This window comes from Macrotis lagotis, unplaced genomic scaffold (assembly GCF_037893015.1).
Source record: "Macrotis lagotis isolate mMagLag1 unplaced genomic scaffold, bilby.v1.9.chrom.fasta BILBYCTG032, whole genome shotgun sequence".
NCBI classification, from domain to species: domain Eukaryota; kingdom Metazoa; phylum Chordata; class Mammalia; order Peramelemorphia; family Peramelidae; genus Macrotis; species Macrotis lagotis.
This window is the reverse complement of record NW_027421939.1, coordinates 225,304-244,411: the sequence shown is the minus strand read 5'-3', so window position 1 is coordinate 244,411 and position 19,108 is coordinate 225,304. Positions and strand designations below refer to the sequence as shown.

General features: G+C 34.5%; 1 pseudogene; it reads right to left on the bottom strand.

The window, feature by feature from the left end:
* Window positions 1-10,119, bottom strand: part of LOC141504032 (ankyrin repeat domain-containing protein 26-like) — a 37,199-nt pseudogene extending 27,080 nt beyond the window's left edge.
* Between the last annotated feature and the right edge of the window lie 8,989 nt (window positions 10,120-19,108).

The following is a 19,108-nucleotide window of genomic DNA, read 5'->3' as shown; positions in this document are numbered from 1 at the left end:
ATTAATTGGAAAATAAATAACTAGGGAAAACTAGGTGGTGCAGTGTACAGAGCACCAGCCCTGGAGTCAGGAGGACCTTAGTTCAAATCTTGCCTCAGGACTTAACAATTGCCTAGCTGTGTGAGTTTGGGCAAGTCACTTAACCCCACTGCCTTAAATAAATAAAATTAAAAAATAAGTAACCTGATTTTAAGGAATGAATGGATCAAATAAGAAATGATAGAAATAATCTACCATTCCATCCAAGAAAATAACAACAATGAGACATAACAAAATTTATAGATTCAGTCCAGGAAGTTTTTAGGAAAACATTTTTCTTAAAATGGTTATATGAATAAAATAGAAAATCAATTGGAAATATGACTAAAAGCTAAGAAAAAACATAATAAAATCCCCAATTGAATAATAAATTCAGATATTCTGAAAATCAAAGGAGAAATAAATAAATTTGAAAGTGAGTAAACTAATGTTCAAATAAATAAAAATAGAAGTTAGTTTTATGAAAAAAGCAATAAAATAGATAAACATTTTAAAATCTGATTTAAAAAATAAAGAAGAATACAAAAAATGAAGAGTGAACTCACCACCAATGAGGAGAAAATTAAATAATTCAGAGCTATTTTGTCTAACTATGTGACAATAAACTTGACAACCTGAAGGAAATGGGTATTTTACAAAAAATAAGAACTACCCAGATTAACAGAGGATGATATAAAATACTTAAATAATTCCATTTCAGAAAAAGAAATTGAAGAAATCATCAAAAAACTCCCAAAGAAAAGAATCTCTAAAAGCAGATTAATTTGCAACTGAATTCTACCAAGCATTTAAGGATTAATTCCAATTTCAAATGAACTATATATAAAAAAGTAAGGAGTTCTTCCAAATTCCGTTTATGACACCAATATGAAGCTCATATCTAATCCAGGAAGGGTCAAATCAGACAAAGCAAATTATAGACCAATCTCCCTAATGGTCATTGATGCAAAAATCTTAGAATTTTAGCAAAAAAGATTTCAATGAGTTATTTTTAAAAGAATAGACTATGATCAGGTAGGATTTATACAAGGTGGAAAAGGATGGTTCAATATTAAGAAAATATTCATCATAATTGAACATATCAGCAAAATCAACAAAACCAACAGAAATCATAGAATTATCTTGAGATGTTAAAAAACGTCTTTGAAAAATGTAATACCTATTAAAACACTAGAGAATATAGGAATAAATTCAGTTTTCCACAAAATAATAACAGAATTGATCTAAAATCATCCACAAACATTATATCTAATGGGAATAAACTATGAACATTTCCAGTAATATCAAGGATGAAACTAGGATGCCCATTATCACCACTGCTATTCAATATAGCATTAGAAATCCTAGGTTTAGTAATAAGAGAAGAAAAAAGAAACTGAAGGAATTAGAATTGGTAATGAGGAAGCAGAACTTTTCATCTTTGTAGACAACAGGATGGTGTATTTAGAGAACCCTAGATAATCAACTAAATCAATACTTGAAATGACTTGCAACTTATGCATGTTAGCAGGATATAAAATAAACTCACATCAATCATTTACATTTCTCTATATGAACAGAAAAGACCAAGGCTAAGAGATAGGGAAATTCCAATTAAAGTAATTGAAGACAACATAAAATACTTGAGAATCTACATCCCAGAAGAGAACCTCAGAAACTGTACGAACACAATTACAAAATACTTTTCATACAAATAATGTCAGATTGAAACAATTAGAAATTCATCAATTGTTCCTGGATAGACTGAACCAATATAATAAAATGACAATTCTATCCAAATTAAATTACTTATTCGGTGTCATATTAATCAATTACAAAAAAACTTTTATAGATCTAGAAAAAAAAAGAAAATCAAAAGTCCAAGAATATAAAGGAAATTGATTAAAAATATTGCAAAGGGAGGTGGGCCTAGCTGTACAGATCTAAAACTATATTATAAAGCAACAACTGCTTGCTAAGAAATAGCATAATAGATCAGTGGAATCAAAAGGTACAAAAGAAACAGCAGTAAATAACTCTAGTAATCAGTTGTTTGACAAACCTAAAGACATTAGCTTCTGTGATAAATCACTATTTGATAAAAACTGACAGGAAAACTGGAAAAGAGTATAGCAAAAAATAGGCATAGAACCACATCTCATATAAGATTTAGATATAAGGGTGATACCATAGATCAATTAAGAAATCAAGAAATACTCTTATCTGTCAGATCTTTGGAAAGGGGAGAAATGTATGTGCATTATATACTGAAAAATGAATGATTTCTACCATATTAAATTTTAAAGTCTTTGTCTTAATAAAACAATTTTTCACAGCTAGTAGTTCTAATAACGGTCTCATTTCTAAAATAAAAAGAGAATAGAATCTAATTTATAAGGTTACAAGTCATTCCTGAATTGAAAAATGGTTAAATGAAATGAACAGGAAGTTATCAAATGAAGAAATAAAAAGTTATATATAGTCATATGAAAAAAATGTTCCAAATCGTTATTGATTAGAGAAATGAAAATTAAAACAACTATCACACCTAGAAAATTGACTAAGACGACAAAAAGCGAAAATGATTAATGTTGGACTGTCAATGTGAAGACTGGGACATGAATGCACTGTTGGTGGAGTTGTGAACTAATCCAATATTCTGAAGAAGTATCTGGAACTATGCTCAAATAGAAATAAAATTGGTCATACATTTTGATTCAGCAATGCCAAACTAATTACAAACTTTTTATAAAAGATGGCACAAGAACCACATGTTCAAAAATATTTATAGCAGCTCTTTTTGTAGTGGCAAGGTATTTGAAATTGAAGAGATGTCCATCATTTGAGAAATGGCTAAATGTGTTATGATATATGAATATTATTGGGTTTTATTTTTCTATAATAATCAATGAATGATTGAACTTTCTTTTTTTTTGGTAAGGCAAATGAGGTTAAGTGGCTTGCTGAAAGCCATGCAGCTAGGTAGTGACTGTCTATGACTGGGATTGAACTCAGGTACTCCTGACTCCAGGGCCAGTGTTTTAACCACTGTGCCACTGTAGCCGCCTCATGATTGAACTTTAGAAAAGCATGGGAAAATTTACAGGAACTGATGCTCAGTTAAGGAAGAAGACCCGAGGGAACATTGACCACCTTAATAATAATAACATTCTGATTTAATAAGTTATGATGGTTGTAGCTCCTCTTAGCAGTTCAGGGATCTAGCAAAACCCTGGACAATGCCATCTAGAGGAAAAACAAAAAACAAAAGGAAACCCCCTCCCCCAAACCCACAGAATCTGAATGGGCAGTATGTTTACTTTAAAATTTCTCTTATGTTTTTCCTTCCTTTCACATATCACATGGTTTTCATTCTTTTTCCTTCATTCCTCATTCAGAAAATGACTAATATGTAAATATGTTAAATGCAAAATTGCATGTACAAGTTTTATACAGACTGTCCATGACCAAGGGGAATGGGAAGTCAGGGTGGTAAAAAAATGTGTAACTTTTAAATATGGAGAATGGATGAATATTGAAAAACATAAAAAGCCAAGATTTTGGAATGGAAGCAAGAATTTCCAGAAGCTCTTCCCTAGACCACTCCAAATGCCTTAAAATTAAGACTCTAATCAAATACTAGAGTGGTAGAAGACACAGTAAGTCTGAGTACACTCAGCTCAAGACAACCTGGAAGATTTGTGGGAAGGTTCTGTTCCAATTTTGTTGGAAAGGGCCAGAGCCTAGTCTGGGTCCCAGTGCTGAAACAAACCCTGGGGGGCAGCTGGGTCCATGGCAGCAGGGATGGTTTCCAAATCTCTCAACCCAGGGATCACCAAGACCAACATGGAAGATCAGCAGGAAAGCTGCCACACTGGGAAACTGCAGAGGCACCCAGCAGCTACTTCCAAAGCACTCGGTCTACAGATCATAAGGGGGTTCACAGAGACATCAAGAAATCTCTCTGTTATCCTTGGGACAGGACTGTGTTGCTTTGCCCATCTTCAGATCGAGTTTTCAGTCTGGCCCTAATTATGAGGGATTGAATGATGTTGAACTGCTTGTATTCCTACATAGGAAGATGATACAGTAAACTCACATGAACCCTATCATTTAATAGTGAAAATGGTAGGAGCATATTTAGACAAGACACAGGAGGGAGCTGAATATGCAAGTATAATGTATTATAAAAATGGAGTTAATGGATGAGAAAGAAATGTACTGGAAGAAAGGGAAAGGAGAGGTAGAATGGGCTAAGTTATTTCATGTAAAAGAGATAAGAAAAAAGCTTTTTCAATGGAGTGAAACGGAGAGAGGTTAGGGTGAATGAGTGAGCCTTCAGAAATGTCTTAGAGAAGAAAAACCATACATAATAGGAAATAGAAATCTATCTTACCCTAGAGGAAAATGGAGGAGATGGGGGAGGGAGGGGGAATGTAGGAGTTAGAGGAGAGGGAAGATCATGTGAGAGGGTAATAGATCCAAACCACTTTTGAGGAAGAACCGGAAGAAAGGAGACAGAGAATAAAATAAATGGAGAGGAATAGGATGGAGGGAAATGTGGCTAGCAATAGAACCTGTGGGAACAAATATTGAAGTAATTTCTCTTATGGACTTATGATGACGAATGCTATCCATCCTAGAAACATAACTGATGTATCTGAACATCTATTGAAATATCCTTTTTTTCTCTCACTTTATTTTTCTTGAGGTTTCCTTATCTTTATGGGGAGAGGATGGAGTATGTCTACTTTTACAAGACTATTGCAGTAACGTGAAAATAAATTAAATGTAAAAATAAGAATGTAAATGGAAACTGTAACATATTGGTGTCATAAAAGAATTTGTCAGGTCTTCTTCACCTATTATTTTCAAATAATTTATGAAGAATTGAAAACAATTGTTCTTTAATAGTTCAATAGAATTCACTTGTTAATCTGGCCCTAGAATTTTTTTAGGAAATTCATTGTAGCCTTTATCAATTTCTTCCTCTGAAATGGGATTATTTTGTAAATATTTATTCATTTCAAAAATATAGTCACACTTGGCATACAATAAGGCAAACTAACTCTGAATTATTACTTTAATTTCCTCCTCATTGGCAGTGCTTTCACCCTTTTCATTTTTGATTCTAGTTTTCTTTTATAAATGAGATTAATCAGAGTTTTGTCTATTTTTTGTATTTTACATCTAGTGAATTTACTTTTAATGTATTGTTTTCTATATTAAAATTTTAAAAATTCTCATTTCTCATTTTTTCCTCAATTTTTCTTTTTCTCTCTTCTTTGATTTTGAACATCCTTTGAGCTTTCCTAGAAATATTTTTGGATTTGATACAAATTCATAAACCCCCTTGTATCTTCATTTGCAGACATTTGCCACTGCTTTTCTCTTCTGAGATGGCATTTTTATCATTCCTATCAAAGCATAAACCTATGTTTAAGGTCGTTTTTGGTTTTTTGCTGTTGTTGCTACCATTCTTTCAATAGTTGAGCTGTGTTCCTGGAGCATTGGGTGTATAGTCCCAAACTTTATGTGCTGGGGACCAGAAGCCTGGTTCCTGACATTCTGTTCTAGCATTTTGATTGTTTGTGGTTTGCTCCTTGCACTAGGGTAGCCCAATGCCAAAAAAATTGTGCTAAGGGTTCCAACCTTGCTCTCTGAGCTGGGCTTGGGACCTTCACCACCAGTCTATTCTATGGGCCTGTTGAGTCTTTCTGGCTTGTTGGCTTCTTGGCTTCCCAGCTTTCCTGCCTAAACAGAGCTATACTTTTCTTTTATTCACATGAGAGAGACCTTTCCCTGAAGTCCCCCTAATTTATCTTACTGAAAACCTGCTCCTCTTCATTTTAGGTTCTGTCACGTTAGGGTCTCATTTAGAGATTTCATTAAAAGTTGTTCTGACTTCAAATCATCATCTGGGCTCCACCAGGAAAGTACTTTCTACATATGATTTAAAGAAGAAATCAACTATTTGAAATGCTAGAATTCTTCACAATACTAGAAAAAAATATGAAAAGGAAACATTCTTTCTTGTGCTCTGAGTGTGACAAATAAGATAAACACAATTGATTTTATATTTACAATCTATACATTAAAAATAGGTTGGATTATTTTATGTTTCAAAAATGTTTTACCCAAAATAGTTACATGTAACCACTGCTTGTTTCTTGGAGATATTAATCAGTATCTAACATTCATATGATAACTTTCATTTTCATTTATTCATTGGCTAGACTTTTAGTAACTTTAACCAAAATATAGCTGAGGCACAAGAAGAAAGTGAAAAAAATCTGAGCATTAAAGAAAATGGATATCACAAAGCCCAGACACTATCTTCTGCAAAAAAAGACATAGTGAAATTATTCATGATCTAGAGTTAGAAATGTGTGTTACATCAAGTTATAGCTCTAACATACTTGTTATCTGGTTTCCCTTGGCAACTTTCAATTCCTCATATATTTCAGTGCCTGGCAAAATTGAAGTAGAAAGTATTTGAGCAAGAACACAATTGCAAGAGTTAAATATACTGATTGTATTGGATGGAGAAGTTGACAGTAAGAGAAATAAGATGAAAAATTCAAAGCCAAAGGAGGAGGATTGAGTTTCACACAGTAAGTGCTCAGGGCAGAATTTGAAACTAGGAATCATGTCCAGTACACTCTTCTATATGCCATGCTGATAGAAGAATTATATAAAGTAGGCAGAAAATTTGTAGAATTGTTGATATTTTTTGCCAATTAGCAAAGGATTTTAATATTGGAGCTATTTTTTTCTATGAAAGACATCACAGCCAGATAATTTTATGCATCTACACAAGTCATTTTCTTCACTGTTTTTTCTATTGTTGAGAAAGTAAAATTCATCTCTTTCATCTTAATATTCAATATTAATAACTCACATTAAGTAATTTAGCACATATAGAATCATTTGACCTATATACATAAATCTTTGATTTCTGTTTAACTGTTTTTTAGGAAATTACAATTTTAGGAAATTACAATCAACACTAAATTTTTCAATCAATACCATAATGTTATTATGATTTGAAGAAGTTAAATCATAATCTTCTATAGAAATGTCAGTTGACTGAGTGAAGGCATCAGTATCATCTATATCCATCTGTACTTTGTCCTACAAAATACATAATAGTTTTATAAAATGATAAACACAAAAACAACAACAATGGCGAATATCTATTTTGGCCTTTAAGGTTTCCACAATACTTAGTATACATTATCTCATGACATCCTCATGGCAGTTTTGTGGAATAACCATTACACATATTATTTTTCAAATGAGGAAATAGACTAAGAGAAGTTAGATCACCTGTCCAGGACTATCCAGTAACTAAAAGCCCCAGGACAGATTCAAACGCAGATCTTTTTAATTCTACTATGTCACTTTATTACCTAGAAACAGAATTCTTTGATAATCTTATGAAAAGTCTTAAATAGTCAATCTTTCTTATAGATGATGGATTCATTTTATTTATGGGGGAAAATGAAGAAAAATTCTGCAAATTTGTTTTTGAGTACATACTATAGGCATATTTCACTAGGTAACTATTTGTAAAAGTATTCATTTTCAGATTAAGTACTCCTATACATTGTAATGTAAGAAAGGGAATCCTATCTGTTCACTTATAGATGCATTTTCAAAATGAATTTATATTGCTGGGATTTTTTAAAAGTACCTCATTCTTTTCATTCAATGTTTCCTTCGCAGGGCTAAGAAGACAAATGATTCTTTTAAGTGTGAAATACAAATTACACATCAAAGTTTTCACTGTAATTATTTGATGAATATATATAATTTGAAAACCATTCACTTTTTCATGTTTCAAGCCAATTACCTAAAATACAGAATATTTAATCTGAAAGCCATTATTTATAATAAATGCTCATTTTTGTCTCTTGAAAAGTTTTCAAATGAAACAAAAAAAAATTCTTAGCCTCTTAAACCTGAATTTCTTCCCATAAATTAAAACACAAACTTGAGCGATTCCCTCCACAGGTGGGATATGTGATTGGGAAAGAAGGAAAACAATCTAATAAACAGGGGTTAAGAGACTCCTTTATTGAAATGAAATCACGTTTAATGAATATCTGCTGGCCATGTGACCTGAGTGATCCCTCCCATTGTTTCGAAAGTTTCTGAACTAGAGTTTTGGGAAGTGCACTGGGGATTTGAAAATAGGGATACTAGTGTTGTGACATTCTGACAAAGTGTGTACAAAATAGGAGGAATTAAATAACCTAGATAGTTAAATTAGTTTGGGATTAAACTATTCTTAACACTATTGTAACTTTTGCAAGGAGGTATGTGGTTTGGGTTTTTAAATTATTGTAACACCTTTGGGTTAAAGAAAAGTGGTATTGTATTACTAAGAAGAGAAATACCTAGGTTATCAGGGATGTTTACTGATGTCTTTTGGGGGAAAAGCTCTAATTGGTTGTAATGTTAAGTTGAATAATGCTAACAATTGTATTTTTATTTTTGATAGAGCTTTTAGAATGTGAGTGCTGGATTCTCTGTATAAGGTACTCTAAAGTTTTTATCAAACTAAGCTGCTGGGAAGTTAGTTGAATTGTAATTACATTTAGGTTTTAAATGTGTCATATGTATGCGATTGGATTCTGAGAATTTGGGTAGAGACAAAAAGTGTAAAGAACATAGGTTATTCATTTTGCTTTTGTTCTAAGGGAAATGAGATGTTTAAATAAAAATATTAATGTTTAATGTATATTAACAATGCATGTTTAAAGAAGTCAAGAATGTGGACTACTCTCATGCTAACAGCAGAGACTGATGAGGACTCCAAACAAATTGCAATTGTGGGCCCTATTGTAAGGTAACTTATTGATAAATAAGATGCTATGTGATCTTTTGTAAGTGCAAAGAGATAATATTTGCAATATTTAGCGATCTCTTGTGAATATGCTTTTTAAATACTGTATTCTTAAAGCCTGGGATTAATGTGATTGCTTTGAAGACCAATAAGGAAAATACAAAAAAAGTATGACCCTTTCTGGGATAGATCTGTGGGTTCATGAATAATGTAATAATGGACGAATTACTTTTTACAATCTAGTAATTTGTGTGTTATTCTGTTACTCATAGAAATAATGCATGTTGGAAATTTAAAGCTATCTAAGATGTTTTCGTGGTTTTTAAAGAATTATGAAAAGTAATTTGCATGTTAAGCGGCAGCTAGGTGTTGCAGAGGATAGAACACTAGGTCCGGGAGTCATCAGATTTGAGTTCAGGTCAGCCTTTGTTTAGTGATTGTCTGGCTGTTTGATCTTGGGCAAGTCACTTAACCCCAATTGCCTTGCCAAAACAAAAATAACCATTTGTATGTTGAGGATTAGAGTAGGTAAACATGTGTATGTATATATGTTTCTAGGTATGTATGTGAATTGGGAATATTTTGGATCTATATATGTATATTCCAAAGCAGTGGTTGTTTACTTTGAAGTAAAAGCACTATATAATATAGGAAAGATAAACACAAAATAATTTGATATTTCTCTGTGCAATCTCCTGGACAAAGGCAGTAAGATACACCAATCTAGAAGGAGGTTTCTCTAGGCAAGGGGAATCTGATATACCATTTTTATATACAGATAGAGTAGATATGATTTCAGGCAAAAGGATGTCTCTAGTAAGAGGTAGAAGACAGGCTTGTAGGGCCAGTCATAGTTAGTATATCTGTTTTCAGGGAAAGATCCAGGAAGGATAATTCGAGCTTTAGGTAGAGGGTTTCATTAATTGGGCCTCCATTAATATAATAATTGGAATTTAATGAATTGTGTTCACTGCAAGTTCTACCTAGGTAAAATAACCATTTTAGATCATGGGACTTTTAACTGATTTTGGGAACACAGCCTATTCTAATGGACTGCCACCTAGACAGTCTCAGGAGTTGGCAAGCCACCCTAAGAGATAAGGGGCTCTGGAGTCCTTGGGAGCTGGACATTCTGCCCCACAGCCCAAGGTCACAAGACAAAGCTGTGCTTTACTACCTCCCCTCTAATGTACCCCCTCATCCTGTAACACAAGGTGCTGCACATACCCACCACTTGTGTATCCCCCCATTACCTCATGATTCTTTGTTCTACCGCAGAAGACCTAACAGTATATATGTAGAAGCTAAGAAGTAATAAAATTGAGCTGGAGGCATAAGGCAGTAGTGGCTTGACTCGCTATTCTGAGCTCCTCTCTGGGAGGGAGGTTGCCACTGTGGGCTCCAAGGTGAAGGAAGCCACAACAACTGATTTTCTTATGTCAGATACCAGTATGGTCAACAAAAAGGAAATGCCACTGGATAAATGTCATGTTCTTGTAGCCAAGGAAGCCAAGATGTCAGGTGACTGGGATGTGCAGCCAAAGGGGTGGCTTCTCAGTATGGTTGAGGTTGGACCCATTCGACTTGATTTCCCCAAAATGACATTTGGATAATATCTCACCTGGAAGAATAAATCTGCCCTAAGACATTTGACTTACCCACGTGACCTCTGCCTAGATACTGACATGCAATATTTATATCTATAAAGAAATTTTCTTTTAATGTCCTGGATCTTTATAGGTAGTTACTAAGCAAACTAGAAAAAGAAATTTTAGGTGAGTTGGCTCTAATAGCCAGAGATAGGTTAGGTGTGTTAGGTGTGTGGCTCCAACACCTGCTAACAGCTATATATTAAGATAGGAATTAAGTTTCTTTAATTTTTAAAAGGGATATTTAGGTAAGAAGAAGACTGGGAAATTCTCAGGATAATTATATGTTTAAGGCCTAGCTTAAGGAAAGGAATGTGGGTCAGATAAGCATATCAGGAAAAGGAAAATCATTGGTATATTTGAGAATATTTTGAAAAATTTCATTTTGGTTAAGGATGTTTGAGACATTATTGTTATACGAGCAAAGGCTAAGATTGTTTTATTTTTAAACCATATGCTGGGTACTCTGAACTAACATGACTGTGGATTATATGTTACAAGCTTAAGACAGTATGACAATTCTCATTCAGAGTTTGCTCATAAAGTAAAACACTAACGAAAGATTATTGTGTTAAAATTAAGTCTGTGGATCAATATGGCAATAAGGTAAAATGTAAATTGCAATAAGCTCCAAAATCTCATTGTCTTGTGATGAAAATATGTGTTTGGATCTATGTAAAACGTTAAGCAGATTCTTTACCAGAAGACAAAGTCTCAACTAGTCACCTGAGTTGGAGAGGACTGTTTGGACCAGATTCAGAAGATGCAGAAAGACATTGGAGGTCTCCAGGAGAGAAGAGAAGAGAGGAGAGAAACTGGACCAGTTCATCTCTAACATTTCTCACCAATGTATACATTGTATAGTCAAGGGATCTGTATTTGTAACCACCCCTTGATAATGTATGTGTGACACCCCTACTTATGCTGTTTTCCCTATGAAATGGAGGGGAGGCAGGGTGTAGATGTTCTCCAGTGAAAGAAAAGGAGGAAGACTATTGGGTAGTATGTTTGTATCCTATCTAAGGAGAGTCTTATCTCTGATATAGCTGTCCTATACAACTTAAAGAGATAGGTGGATTGAGATGTAATGATGATACCTGGAGCCTTTGTAAAGATGTTTGTAGTTCATGTTTATTCATGCTATGAAGATGATAAGATTGCGAGTTATTTTGAAAGCAAAGTGGGGAATGAAGCACAATATCAATGTTTGTGAAATTCCTGTATAGAAAGGGTTCCCTGATATCCTTCTGTGCCCTGAGAAATTCCTTAGAAATATAACTTTGACTAGGGGCCTTTGGGTCTAAAAATAGTCTGATAGGACACAAGGGTTCAGGGATATACCATAAAATTGTCTAAAGATTTACAAAGCACCCTTGTTTGCCTAATTATCTTGCTGCATCTGTTAAATTCCAGGACTGCCTTCCCTTTCCCTAGATGCAGCTGGAACCATAAGATAGTAAATTCCTGACTCCATCCATCTCAGACACAAAGACCCTGACCCCTTCTCACCCCTATCTATACGGAGCAATATGTTTACATGTTTGTATTAGTACAACAAGATAATATTTCTAACTGCTGAGTTTGCTTTTGTATCTTGCTTGTTCTCTGCACCCCCCACCCCCCATACACTATAAAATCCTTATCCCATGAAAACTTATGTACTGTCTGATTTGGGAACTCAATCCCCAGACAGTCCCCAGGAATAACAAAGATCTCCAACCTTAACAAATTCCTATCTCCATCTTGCTCTTTGGGTATAACAATTACTCCTAGTCATTATTATCTATTTTTTTGATTTTTCTCTCAAAATCATCATATCAATTATATATCCCAGAATTCGGGGAAGAGATTACAATGTACAAGTAGACTAGTAAGGGAAATAGAGGACCATGAATGGATTGAACACCAACCAGATTACAATCAGCATTTAAAAAGATATAAGAATATATGAAAAGTAAGTCAATTGGATAAGATATTAAATCTTAAGGGAAAAAAACGCCTTCTGAAAATTAGAATTTTTTCAAGAGTAGTTGAATGCCCTTATACAATATCAAGAACAAATAAAAACTGAAAAAGTAGAAAGTAATCTGAAACATTTCAATAAAAAATAACTAAGAACAACTTGAAGAGAAAAAACATAGAATTGTCAGACAACATAAAATTTATGATAAAAATGGATACAATATTAAAAGAAATTATTATGGAAAATTGCTCTGAAATAGAACAACACAATAAAGTAGAAAGAACAAAGCTGCCACCTGAAAGAGATCCAGGAAGAAAACTAATAAGAATGTCAAGACCAAGTTCCAAAGCTCCCAAGTTAAGAATATAAATCAAGTAAGAAGAAATATAAGCAAAAGCAAAGGAACTTTAAAAAAATATACCATTTCTGCACAGGCAGGTGGGGCATTTCCCTGGAAAGCTAGCTTTGTGATGGTGAGTACATTGACAGAGAGAACTTTAAGACTATGACACTGCTTATAGCTGTGAGGAACATGAGATTTCAGAGAAAGAAGCAAGGCTCTTTTTTATTTAAATAAATATTGTGTTTTCCAATTATATACAATAGTAATTTCTACCAATAATTTGTTTGCAAGGTTTTGAATTTTATAATTTTTCCCTCTTCCTACTTTTGCTCCCACCTCCCCCCAATAGATGCTAATCTGGTAGGCCGTACATTGTTTCCATGATATCCATAGATGTGCTGAGAGAAAAACTATATCCTTAAGGAAGAAAGAAAATATTGGGGAGAGCAGAATTATATAATATTTAAGATAAGTTTTTAAAAATTGAAGATAATAATATTTAGTCTTTGTTCAAACTCCACAGTTCTTTTTCTGTATACTGATTATATTCTGCATCACAGATCCTTCAAAATTGTCCCTGATTATTGTATTGATGGAGTGAACAAATCCATCAAGGTTGATCACCACAGAATGTTTTTATGGTCTACAATGTTCTTCTGGTTCTGCTCATCTCACTCAGCACCAATTCATGGAAGTCTTTCCAATTTTCTCTGAAAGCACATCCCTCCTGATGTCTAATAAAACAATGAAGTTCCAATGCTGATTGAGATGAGCAGAACCAGAAAACACTGTATACCCTGACAGCAACATGGGAGTAATGACCAACTTTGATGGACTAGCTCATTCCATCAGTGCAACAACAAGGGATAATTTCGGGCTGTCTGCAATGGAGAATACTGTCTGTATCCAGAGAAAGAACTGTGGAGTTTGAACAAAGACCAAGGACTGTTACCTTTAGTTTAGGAAAAAACTGATATCTTATTGTCTGATCTTGCTATCTCTTATACTTTATATGTTTTCCTTAAGGTTATGATTTCTCTCTCATCACAGTCAATTTCATTCAATGTATACTATGGAAACAATGTAAAGACTGGCAAATTGCCTTCGATGGGGGGTGGGGAGGGAAATAAGATTAGAAGAAAAATTGTAAAATTCAAAATAAATAAAATCTTTATAATTCAAAAACAAAAAAAATAGAGTTCCATCACATACATATAGTGCAATTTGTTTAACCATTCCCCAATTAATGGACATCCCTTCAATTTCCAATTCTTTGCCACTACAAACAGAACTACTATAAATATTCATGTAGGGTTTTTCCCCTTTTTCATGATCTCTTCAGGATATAGACCCAATAGTTGAATTGTTGGGTCAAACAGTAGGCACATTTTTATTACCCTTGGGCATAGTTACAAATTTCACTCCAGAAAGGTTAGATCAGTTCATAGTTTCACCAGCAATGCATTGGTGTCCCAGAGGAGAAGCAAGGAATCTTAATAAAAACCCCACATGTAGCTTATATATTCCCAGCTCATTATCCCAATTCCTACTTGCCAAAACCAAGGACCAAAACTCTATTTTCCTGATGAGGTGGGGTTGCATTCTTGATATTGTTGTCAGCACAAATTATTCTAGTGGGTTATTACACAACTATCAATCTCCAGGAGGAGGAATTTGTTCCCTATTATCACTGATACCATTGATTAGTTGTTTTTTTAGTGGAATCGCATTTGGAATTTTCTTTGCAGAAATACGAGAGTGATTTGCTGTTTCTTTCTCCAGCTCATTTTCTATATAGGAAACTAAGGCAAAAAAAGTTAATTAACATAAAGTTGTTAAGGGTCTGAAGTCAAATTTGAACTACCTCTGTCTACTGCACCATTTACTTTCCAACTATTGATTAATTTCCTACTTTAATTTAACCACTTGATATTTCTAAATATTGCTAGATAAAATCAATTAATTTTTGCAATGTGATATTTAGTCAAATATAATAGCAAAAAAATGAGGACTATTGGAAAAAGTAGAGAAAAGAAAGGATATTGAACTCCTTTTGAAGGATTGACTTTTTTATTTGTATGTTTATTAATGTTTGGGTTTTTTGGTAAACTCAAGGCTTTGCATAGTTTCCAGCAGCAGTTAGTTTATACTTAATAAATATTTATTGACTTATATAGATCCTCCTTTCTACTGCTGTTGTATGCCATACTATGAGAATTTTCCAATTGCTTGGAGGTGATTGGATTGAATAGTAAAGAGTGAGCATTCAGCATCTAGGATTTGGGTGTACTCTGTGTTCATAAAGACTATTACCTTTAATTTTTTTAAAAAATGTTTTCTTCTTATGGAATTCTGCTATATCCCACACTTTATGTTTCCTCCTTAAGGAGATGATTTCTGTCTCATCACATTCAACTTAGATCAATGCATACTATGGGAATGATGTAAAGAATGGGAAACAGTCTTCTGTGGGGGGTTGAGGGAGGGAAGCAAGATTAGATGAAACATTCTAAAATTCAACAAAAATAAAATGTTTCTTTAAAAAGTTAGACCTAAATTTGATAAATGACATAAATTCTTTAAGCTTAAGAAACTTTGCATTTGCATTGATAATGATTGACAACTTCATCAACTGTGGTAATCATGGGTATAATTTAAGTGTGGATTTGTGGACTTGTTTAAGAATTATGCCAAAGGAATTTTTATGGAATTTGGGATTTCATTTGGTTATTGGGATTTTTTAATGTGAAGCAGTATGGGGAAATATCTGAGAGGAAAATACATGAGTTTTGCCAGAATCTAGGAATATTTCTGAAATTAGGGTATGGACAGATGGACAGAAGACACCCCAGTTGCTTTACAATGAAAAGTAAAACCTACATAGATTTTATAACTTTTAAAATTGAATTTCTCTTTTTCTTGGGAAATATAATTTTTTCTCTGTAATTTCTAGTGAGAAATGAATGAGGACCCCCTCTAGGATGGTTTCTTGAATCATTTCTTAAAATAGGAAGACAGCAGCAGCTTCCATAGCAAGGCTCATCCTGGCAGAGGTGGGCAGTGCTCAAAATGCAGGAGTGATAAAACTGGCAAAAGCCTGAACCTGAGAGAAGGGGACATTAGCAGCACTCAGACCACATCACTGGGGTTGTTATCAAGTCACAGAAGTGAGAGGTCCTAGGATTAGTCATGTCCTGGAACAGGGGTCACTGTTGAACTTCTGTCAGGACCTTCAGTATCCATAGCCCAGACCAACTGGCCACAGTGGTGTGAAGCACAGTGAGATAGTGCTTAAATTCTGGAAAAGAGAGGAAGTGCCAGGCTCTAGTTGTGGCAGGGATACAGAGAATTACAGGCAAAGAGAATAATGAAATTAATTGGAAACCAAATTTTGCAAATCTTCTCTCTTCCTTTATCACTCTGCTAAAACACTCTGTCTTGACCTCCACTCTAACCTTGGTCACGTTCTCATTAGTAAGGCAAGCTAGATTACTCAGGTTCTGAAACAACATCTGAGACCACCCAACTCCCAAGTTACCATCTCTTCCCATGGACACTCGGGGGAATTTAAGAAGATTTCAGGCAAGGCTCATGCTTGAGGCTATTGCTCTACTTGCTTCTGGATTTCAGCTTAACCTGACAGCTGACCTGACAAGATTAATTAGTAATCCATGTGGCTTTTCTTTAATAACTTCTTAAATTCTATATCACTTTCTTTTATGTTGTAACTTTTTAAAAACCAAATTTCTATCTTCTTTTTACGCCTGCATTCCTAAGTCAGCGAAGGATTCATCATCACAGAATACCAAACTCAAGACAACAGCAGGGACTATAGCAGAATTTGGTCAGATACTATAGGAGAGAAGCAGGAATATTTCTGAAAATTGGGAGACTCCATCATTGCTCTACTAACACAGAGGGATCTCATGTGGAGGAATGAAGGAAGGAAGGAAGGAAGGAAGGAAGGAAGGAAGGAAGGAAGGAAGGAAGGAAGGAAGGAGCATTCATTTCATACTCATATTTGCCAGTCACTGTTCTAAGTTATTCACAAATATATCTCATTTAATCTTCCCATGACAATCAAAGGTAGCTGCTACTTTTATCCTCATTCTTATATTTAAGAAAACTAAGTTAAGGAAACTGAAGCAGAAAGAGATTAAGTGACTTGCCCAGGGTCAAATAGCTCTTTCTTTCTACCTTAGGCCCTCAACTATATCTACCTAGAAAGGATTTGGCATAGATCCAGGAAATGGACAGTTGAAACCCTCATGTCAGTTGAAAGTGATGAGGATTCCAAGGAATGGCCCCCATGGCAGCAAACTTGTGGGGCCCAGGGGAAAGGGCATTGCCTTGGAAATTCCAAAGACAACCCTAGTGAAGTCCTTTGCTTGCTGTAATCTGTCACTAAGGAAACCTCTCAAGTTGCTGCCATTACTGTATCAGTTAGATAAATGTTTCCTAGGAAGGGTTTAGCAGATGAAGGACTGGCTACTGATGTGTAGTTTGCTTTCTGGGAATGGTATGTAAGGGTAATGACAGGACTGTTGATTCAACCTACCCTGAATGATGGGATGTTCCTCTCTCAGCTAAGGTGTCTAAAAGAGTGAAGATTTAAATTTTTTAAATTTTAAAGAAAGTTCATCTTTCACCACCAATGGGGATGCCAAAGAAAGAGAGATCCTGACTGCTGAGCTCTGAACCACTGTGTTACTAGGACTGCTGGCTCTTTAGTAGCAAATTTGACCTTGGAAAAGCAAGAGAGTATTGACATCTTATCTCCCTTCCTTCTAGCTTTCTAATTGTTTAAAACAAAAATTATATTCCTTTCTATCCCCATTCAATTTTCTCCATAGGTCTTTCATACCTAGGTCTTCTAACAATCTAACAATCTATTTAATTCTGTAACTTCCTTCTTGTTTATTTTATGATTAGATTTATCTAAATCTGAGATTGGGAGGTTGAGGTCCCCTACTAGTAGAGTTTTTCTGGCTATGTCTTCCTGTAACTCCTTAAACTTCTCTTCTAAGAAGTTGGATGCTATAACATAGGTTGCATACATATTTAGTATTGAAATTACTTTATTGTCTATGGTACCTTTTAGGAGTCTATAGTTTACTTCCTCATATCTTTTAATGCTATCTCTTTTTGTAACTGCTTTGTCTGAGATAAGGATTGCTACCCTTGCTTTTTTCACTTCAGGTGAAGCAAGGAATATTTTGCTCCAGCCTTTTACCTTTACACAATACAATGTATCTGCTTCAAATGAGTTTCTTATAAACAGCATATGGTAGAATTCTGGTTTTTAATCCACTCTGCTATTTGCTTACATTTTAAGGGAGAGTACATCCCATTCACTTTCAAAGTTATATTTACTAATTCTTTATTGTCCTTCATGTTATCTTCCCTTGGTTTGTGTTTTTCCCCTTTTTTCCCCAGTAATCCATATTTCTCACCTTTAGTGTGTTTGCCCTCCTATATCCAAACCGCTCCCCTTTTTTCCCTTTCCCTTTGCCCCTTATTCCTTCTCTTCTTTCTGTTGGTTCCTCTTTTCTTCCTCCCTCCCCTTTCCCCTTTTAATACCTTAATGGTAAGGAAAGTTTCTTAACTTAACTGTGCATATGTATGTTAACTTTAAATCAAATCTGATGAGAGTAAGATCCAGATAATTCTCACCTTCTTCCTTGTTTCCCTCTATTGCAATAAGTTCTTTCTACCTCTTAATGTAATGAGATTTACCCCGTTCAGTCTCCTCCATCCTCTCCATTTTGGGGAAATCAAGTCAAAGGGTTCTAACCTTAGCCATACTGAAAAGTTGCCCTTTCAGCTGCCCATTCCTGTCTCCTGACATCTTTAGCCCATTGGCTTCCTTGGTTCCAAGAACATGACATTTACCCAGTAGCATTCCCTTTTGTTGACCATCCTTGTATCTTACATAAGAGAAAATTAAAAGTCATGTGATCTAAAATATTTGTTTTACCTAATTAGAACTTCCAGTGCATACTACTCACTAAATTCCAGTTATAATATTATGGAGTCCCAGTTAATGAAATCCCTACCTAAAACTGAATGTCTTTCCTAGGTCTTTGTCTAAAACCAGGTATTGTAACTATGACTGGCCCTACAGGCCTCATCTCCTACCTCTTTTTAGAGATATCCCTTTGTCTGAAATCATATCTAATCCAGCTCTGTATAAAGATGGTATATCAGATTCCCCTTGGCTAGAGAAACGTCCTTCTAGCCTGTTGTATTTTACAACAAATTAATATCTCCTTTGTCCTGGAGAT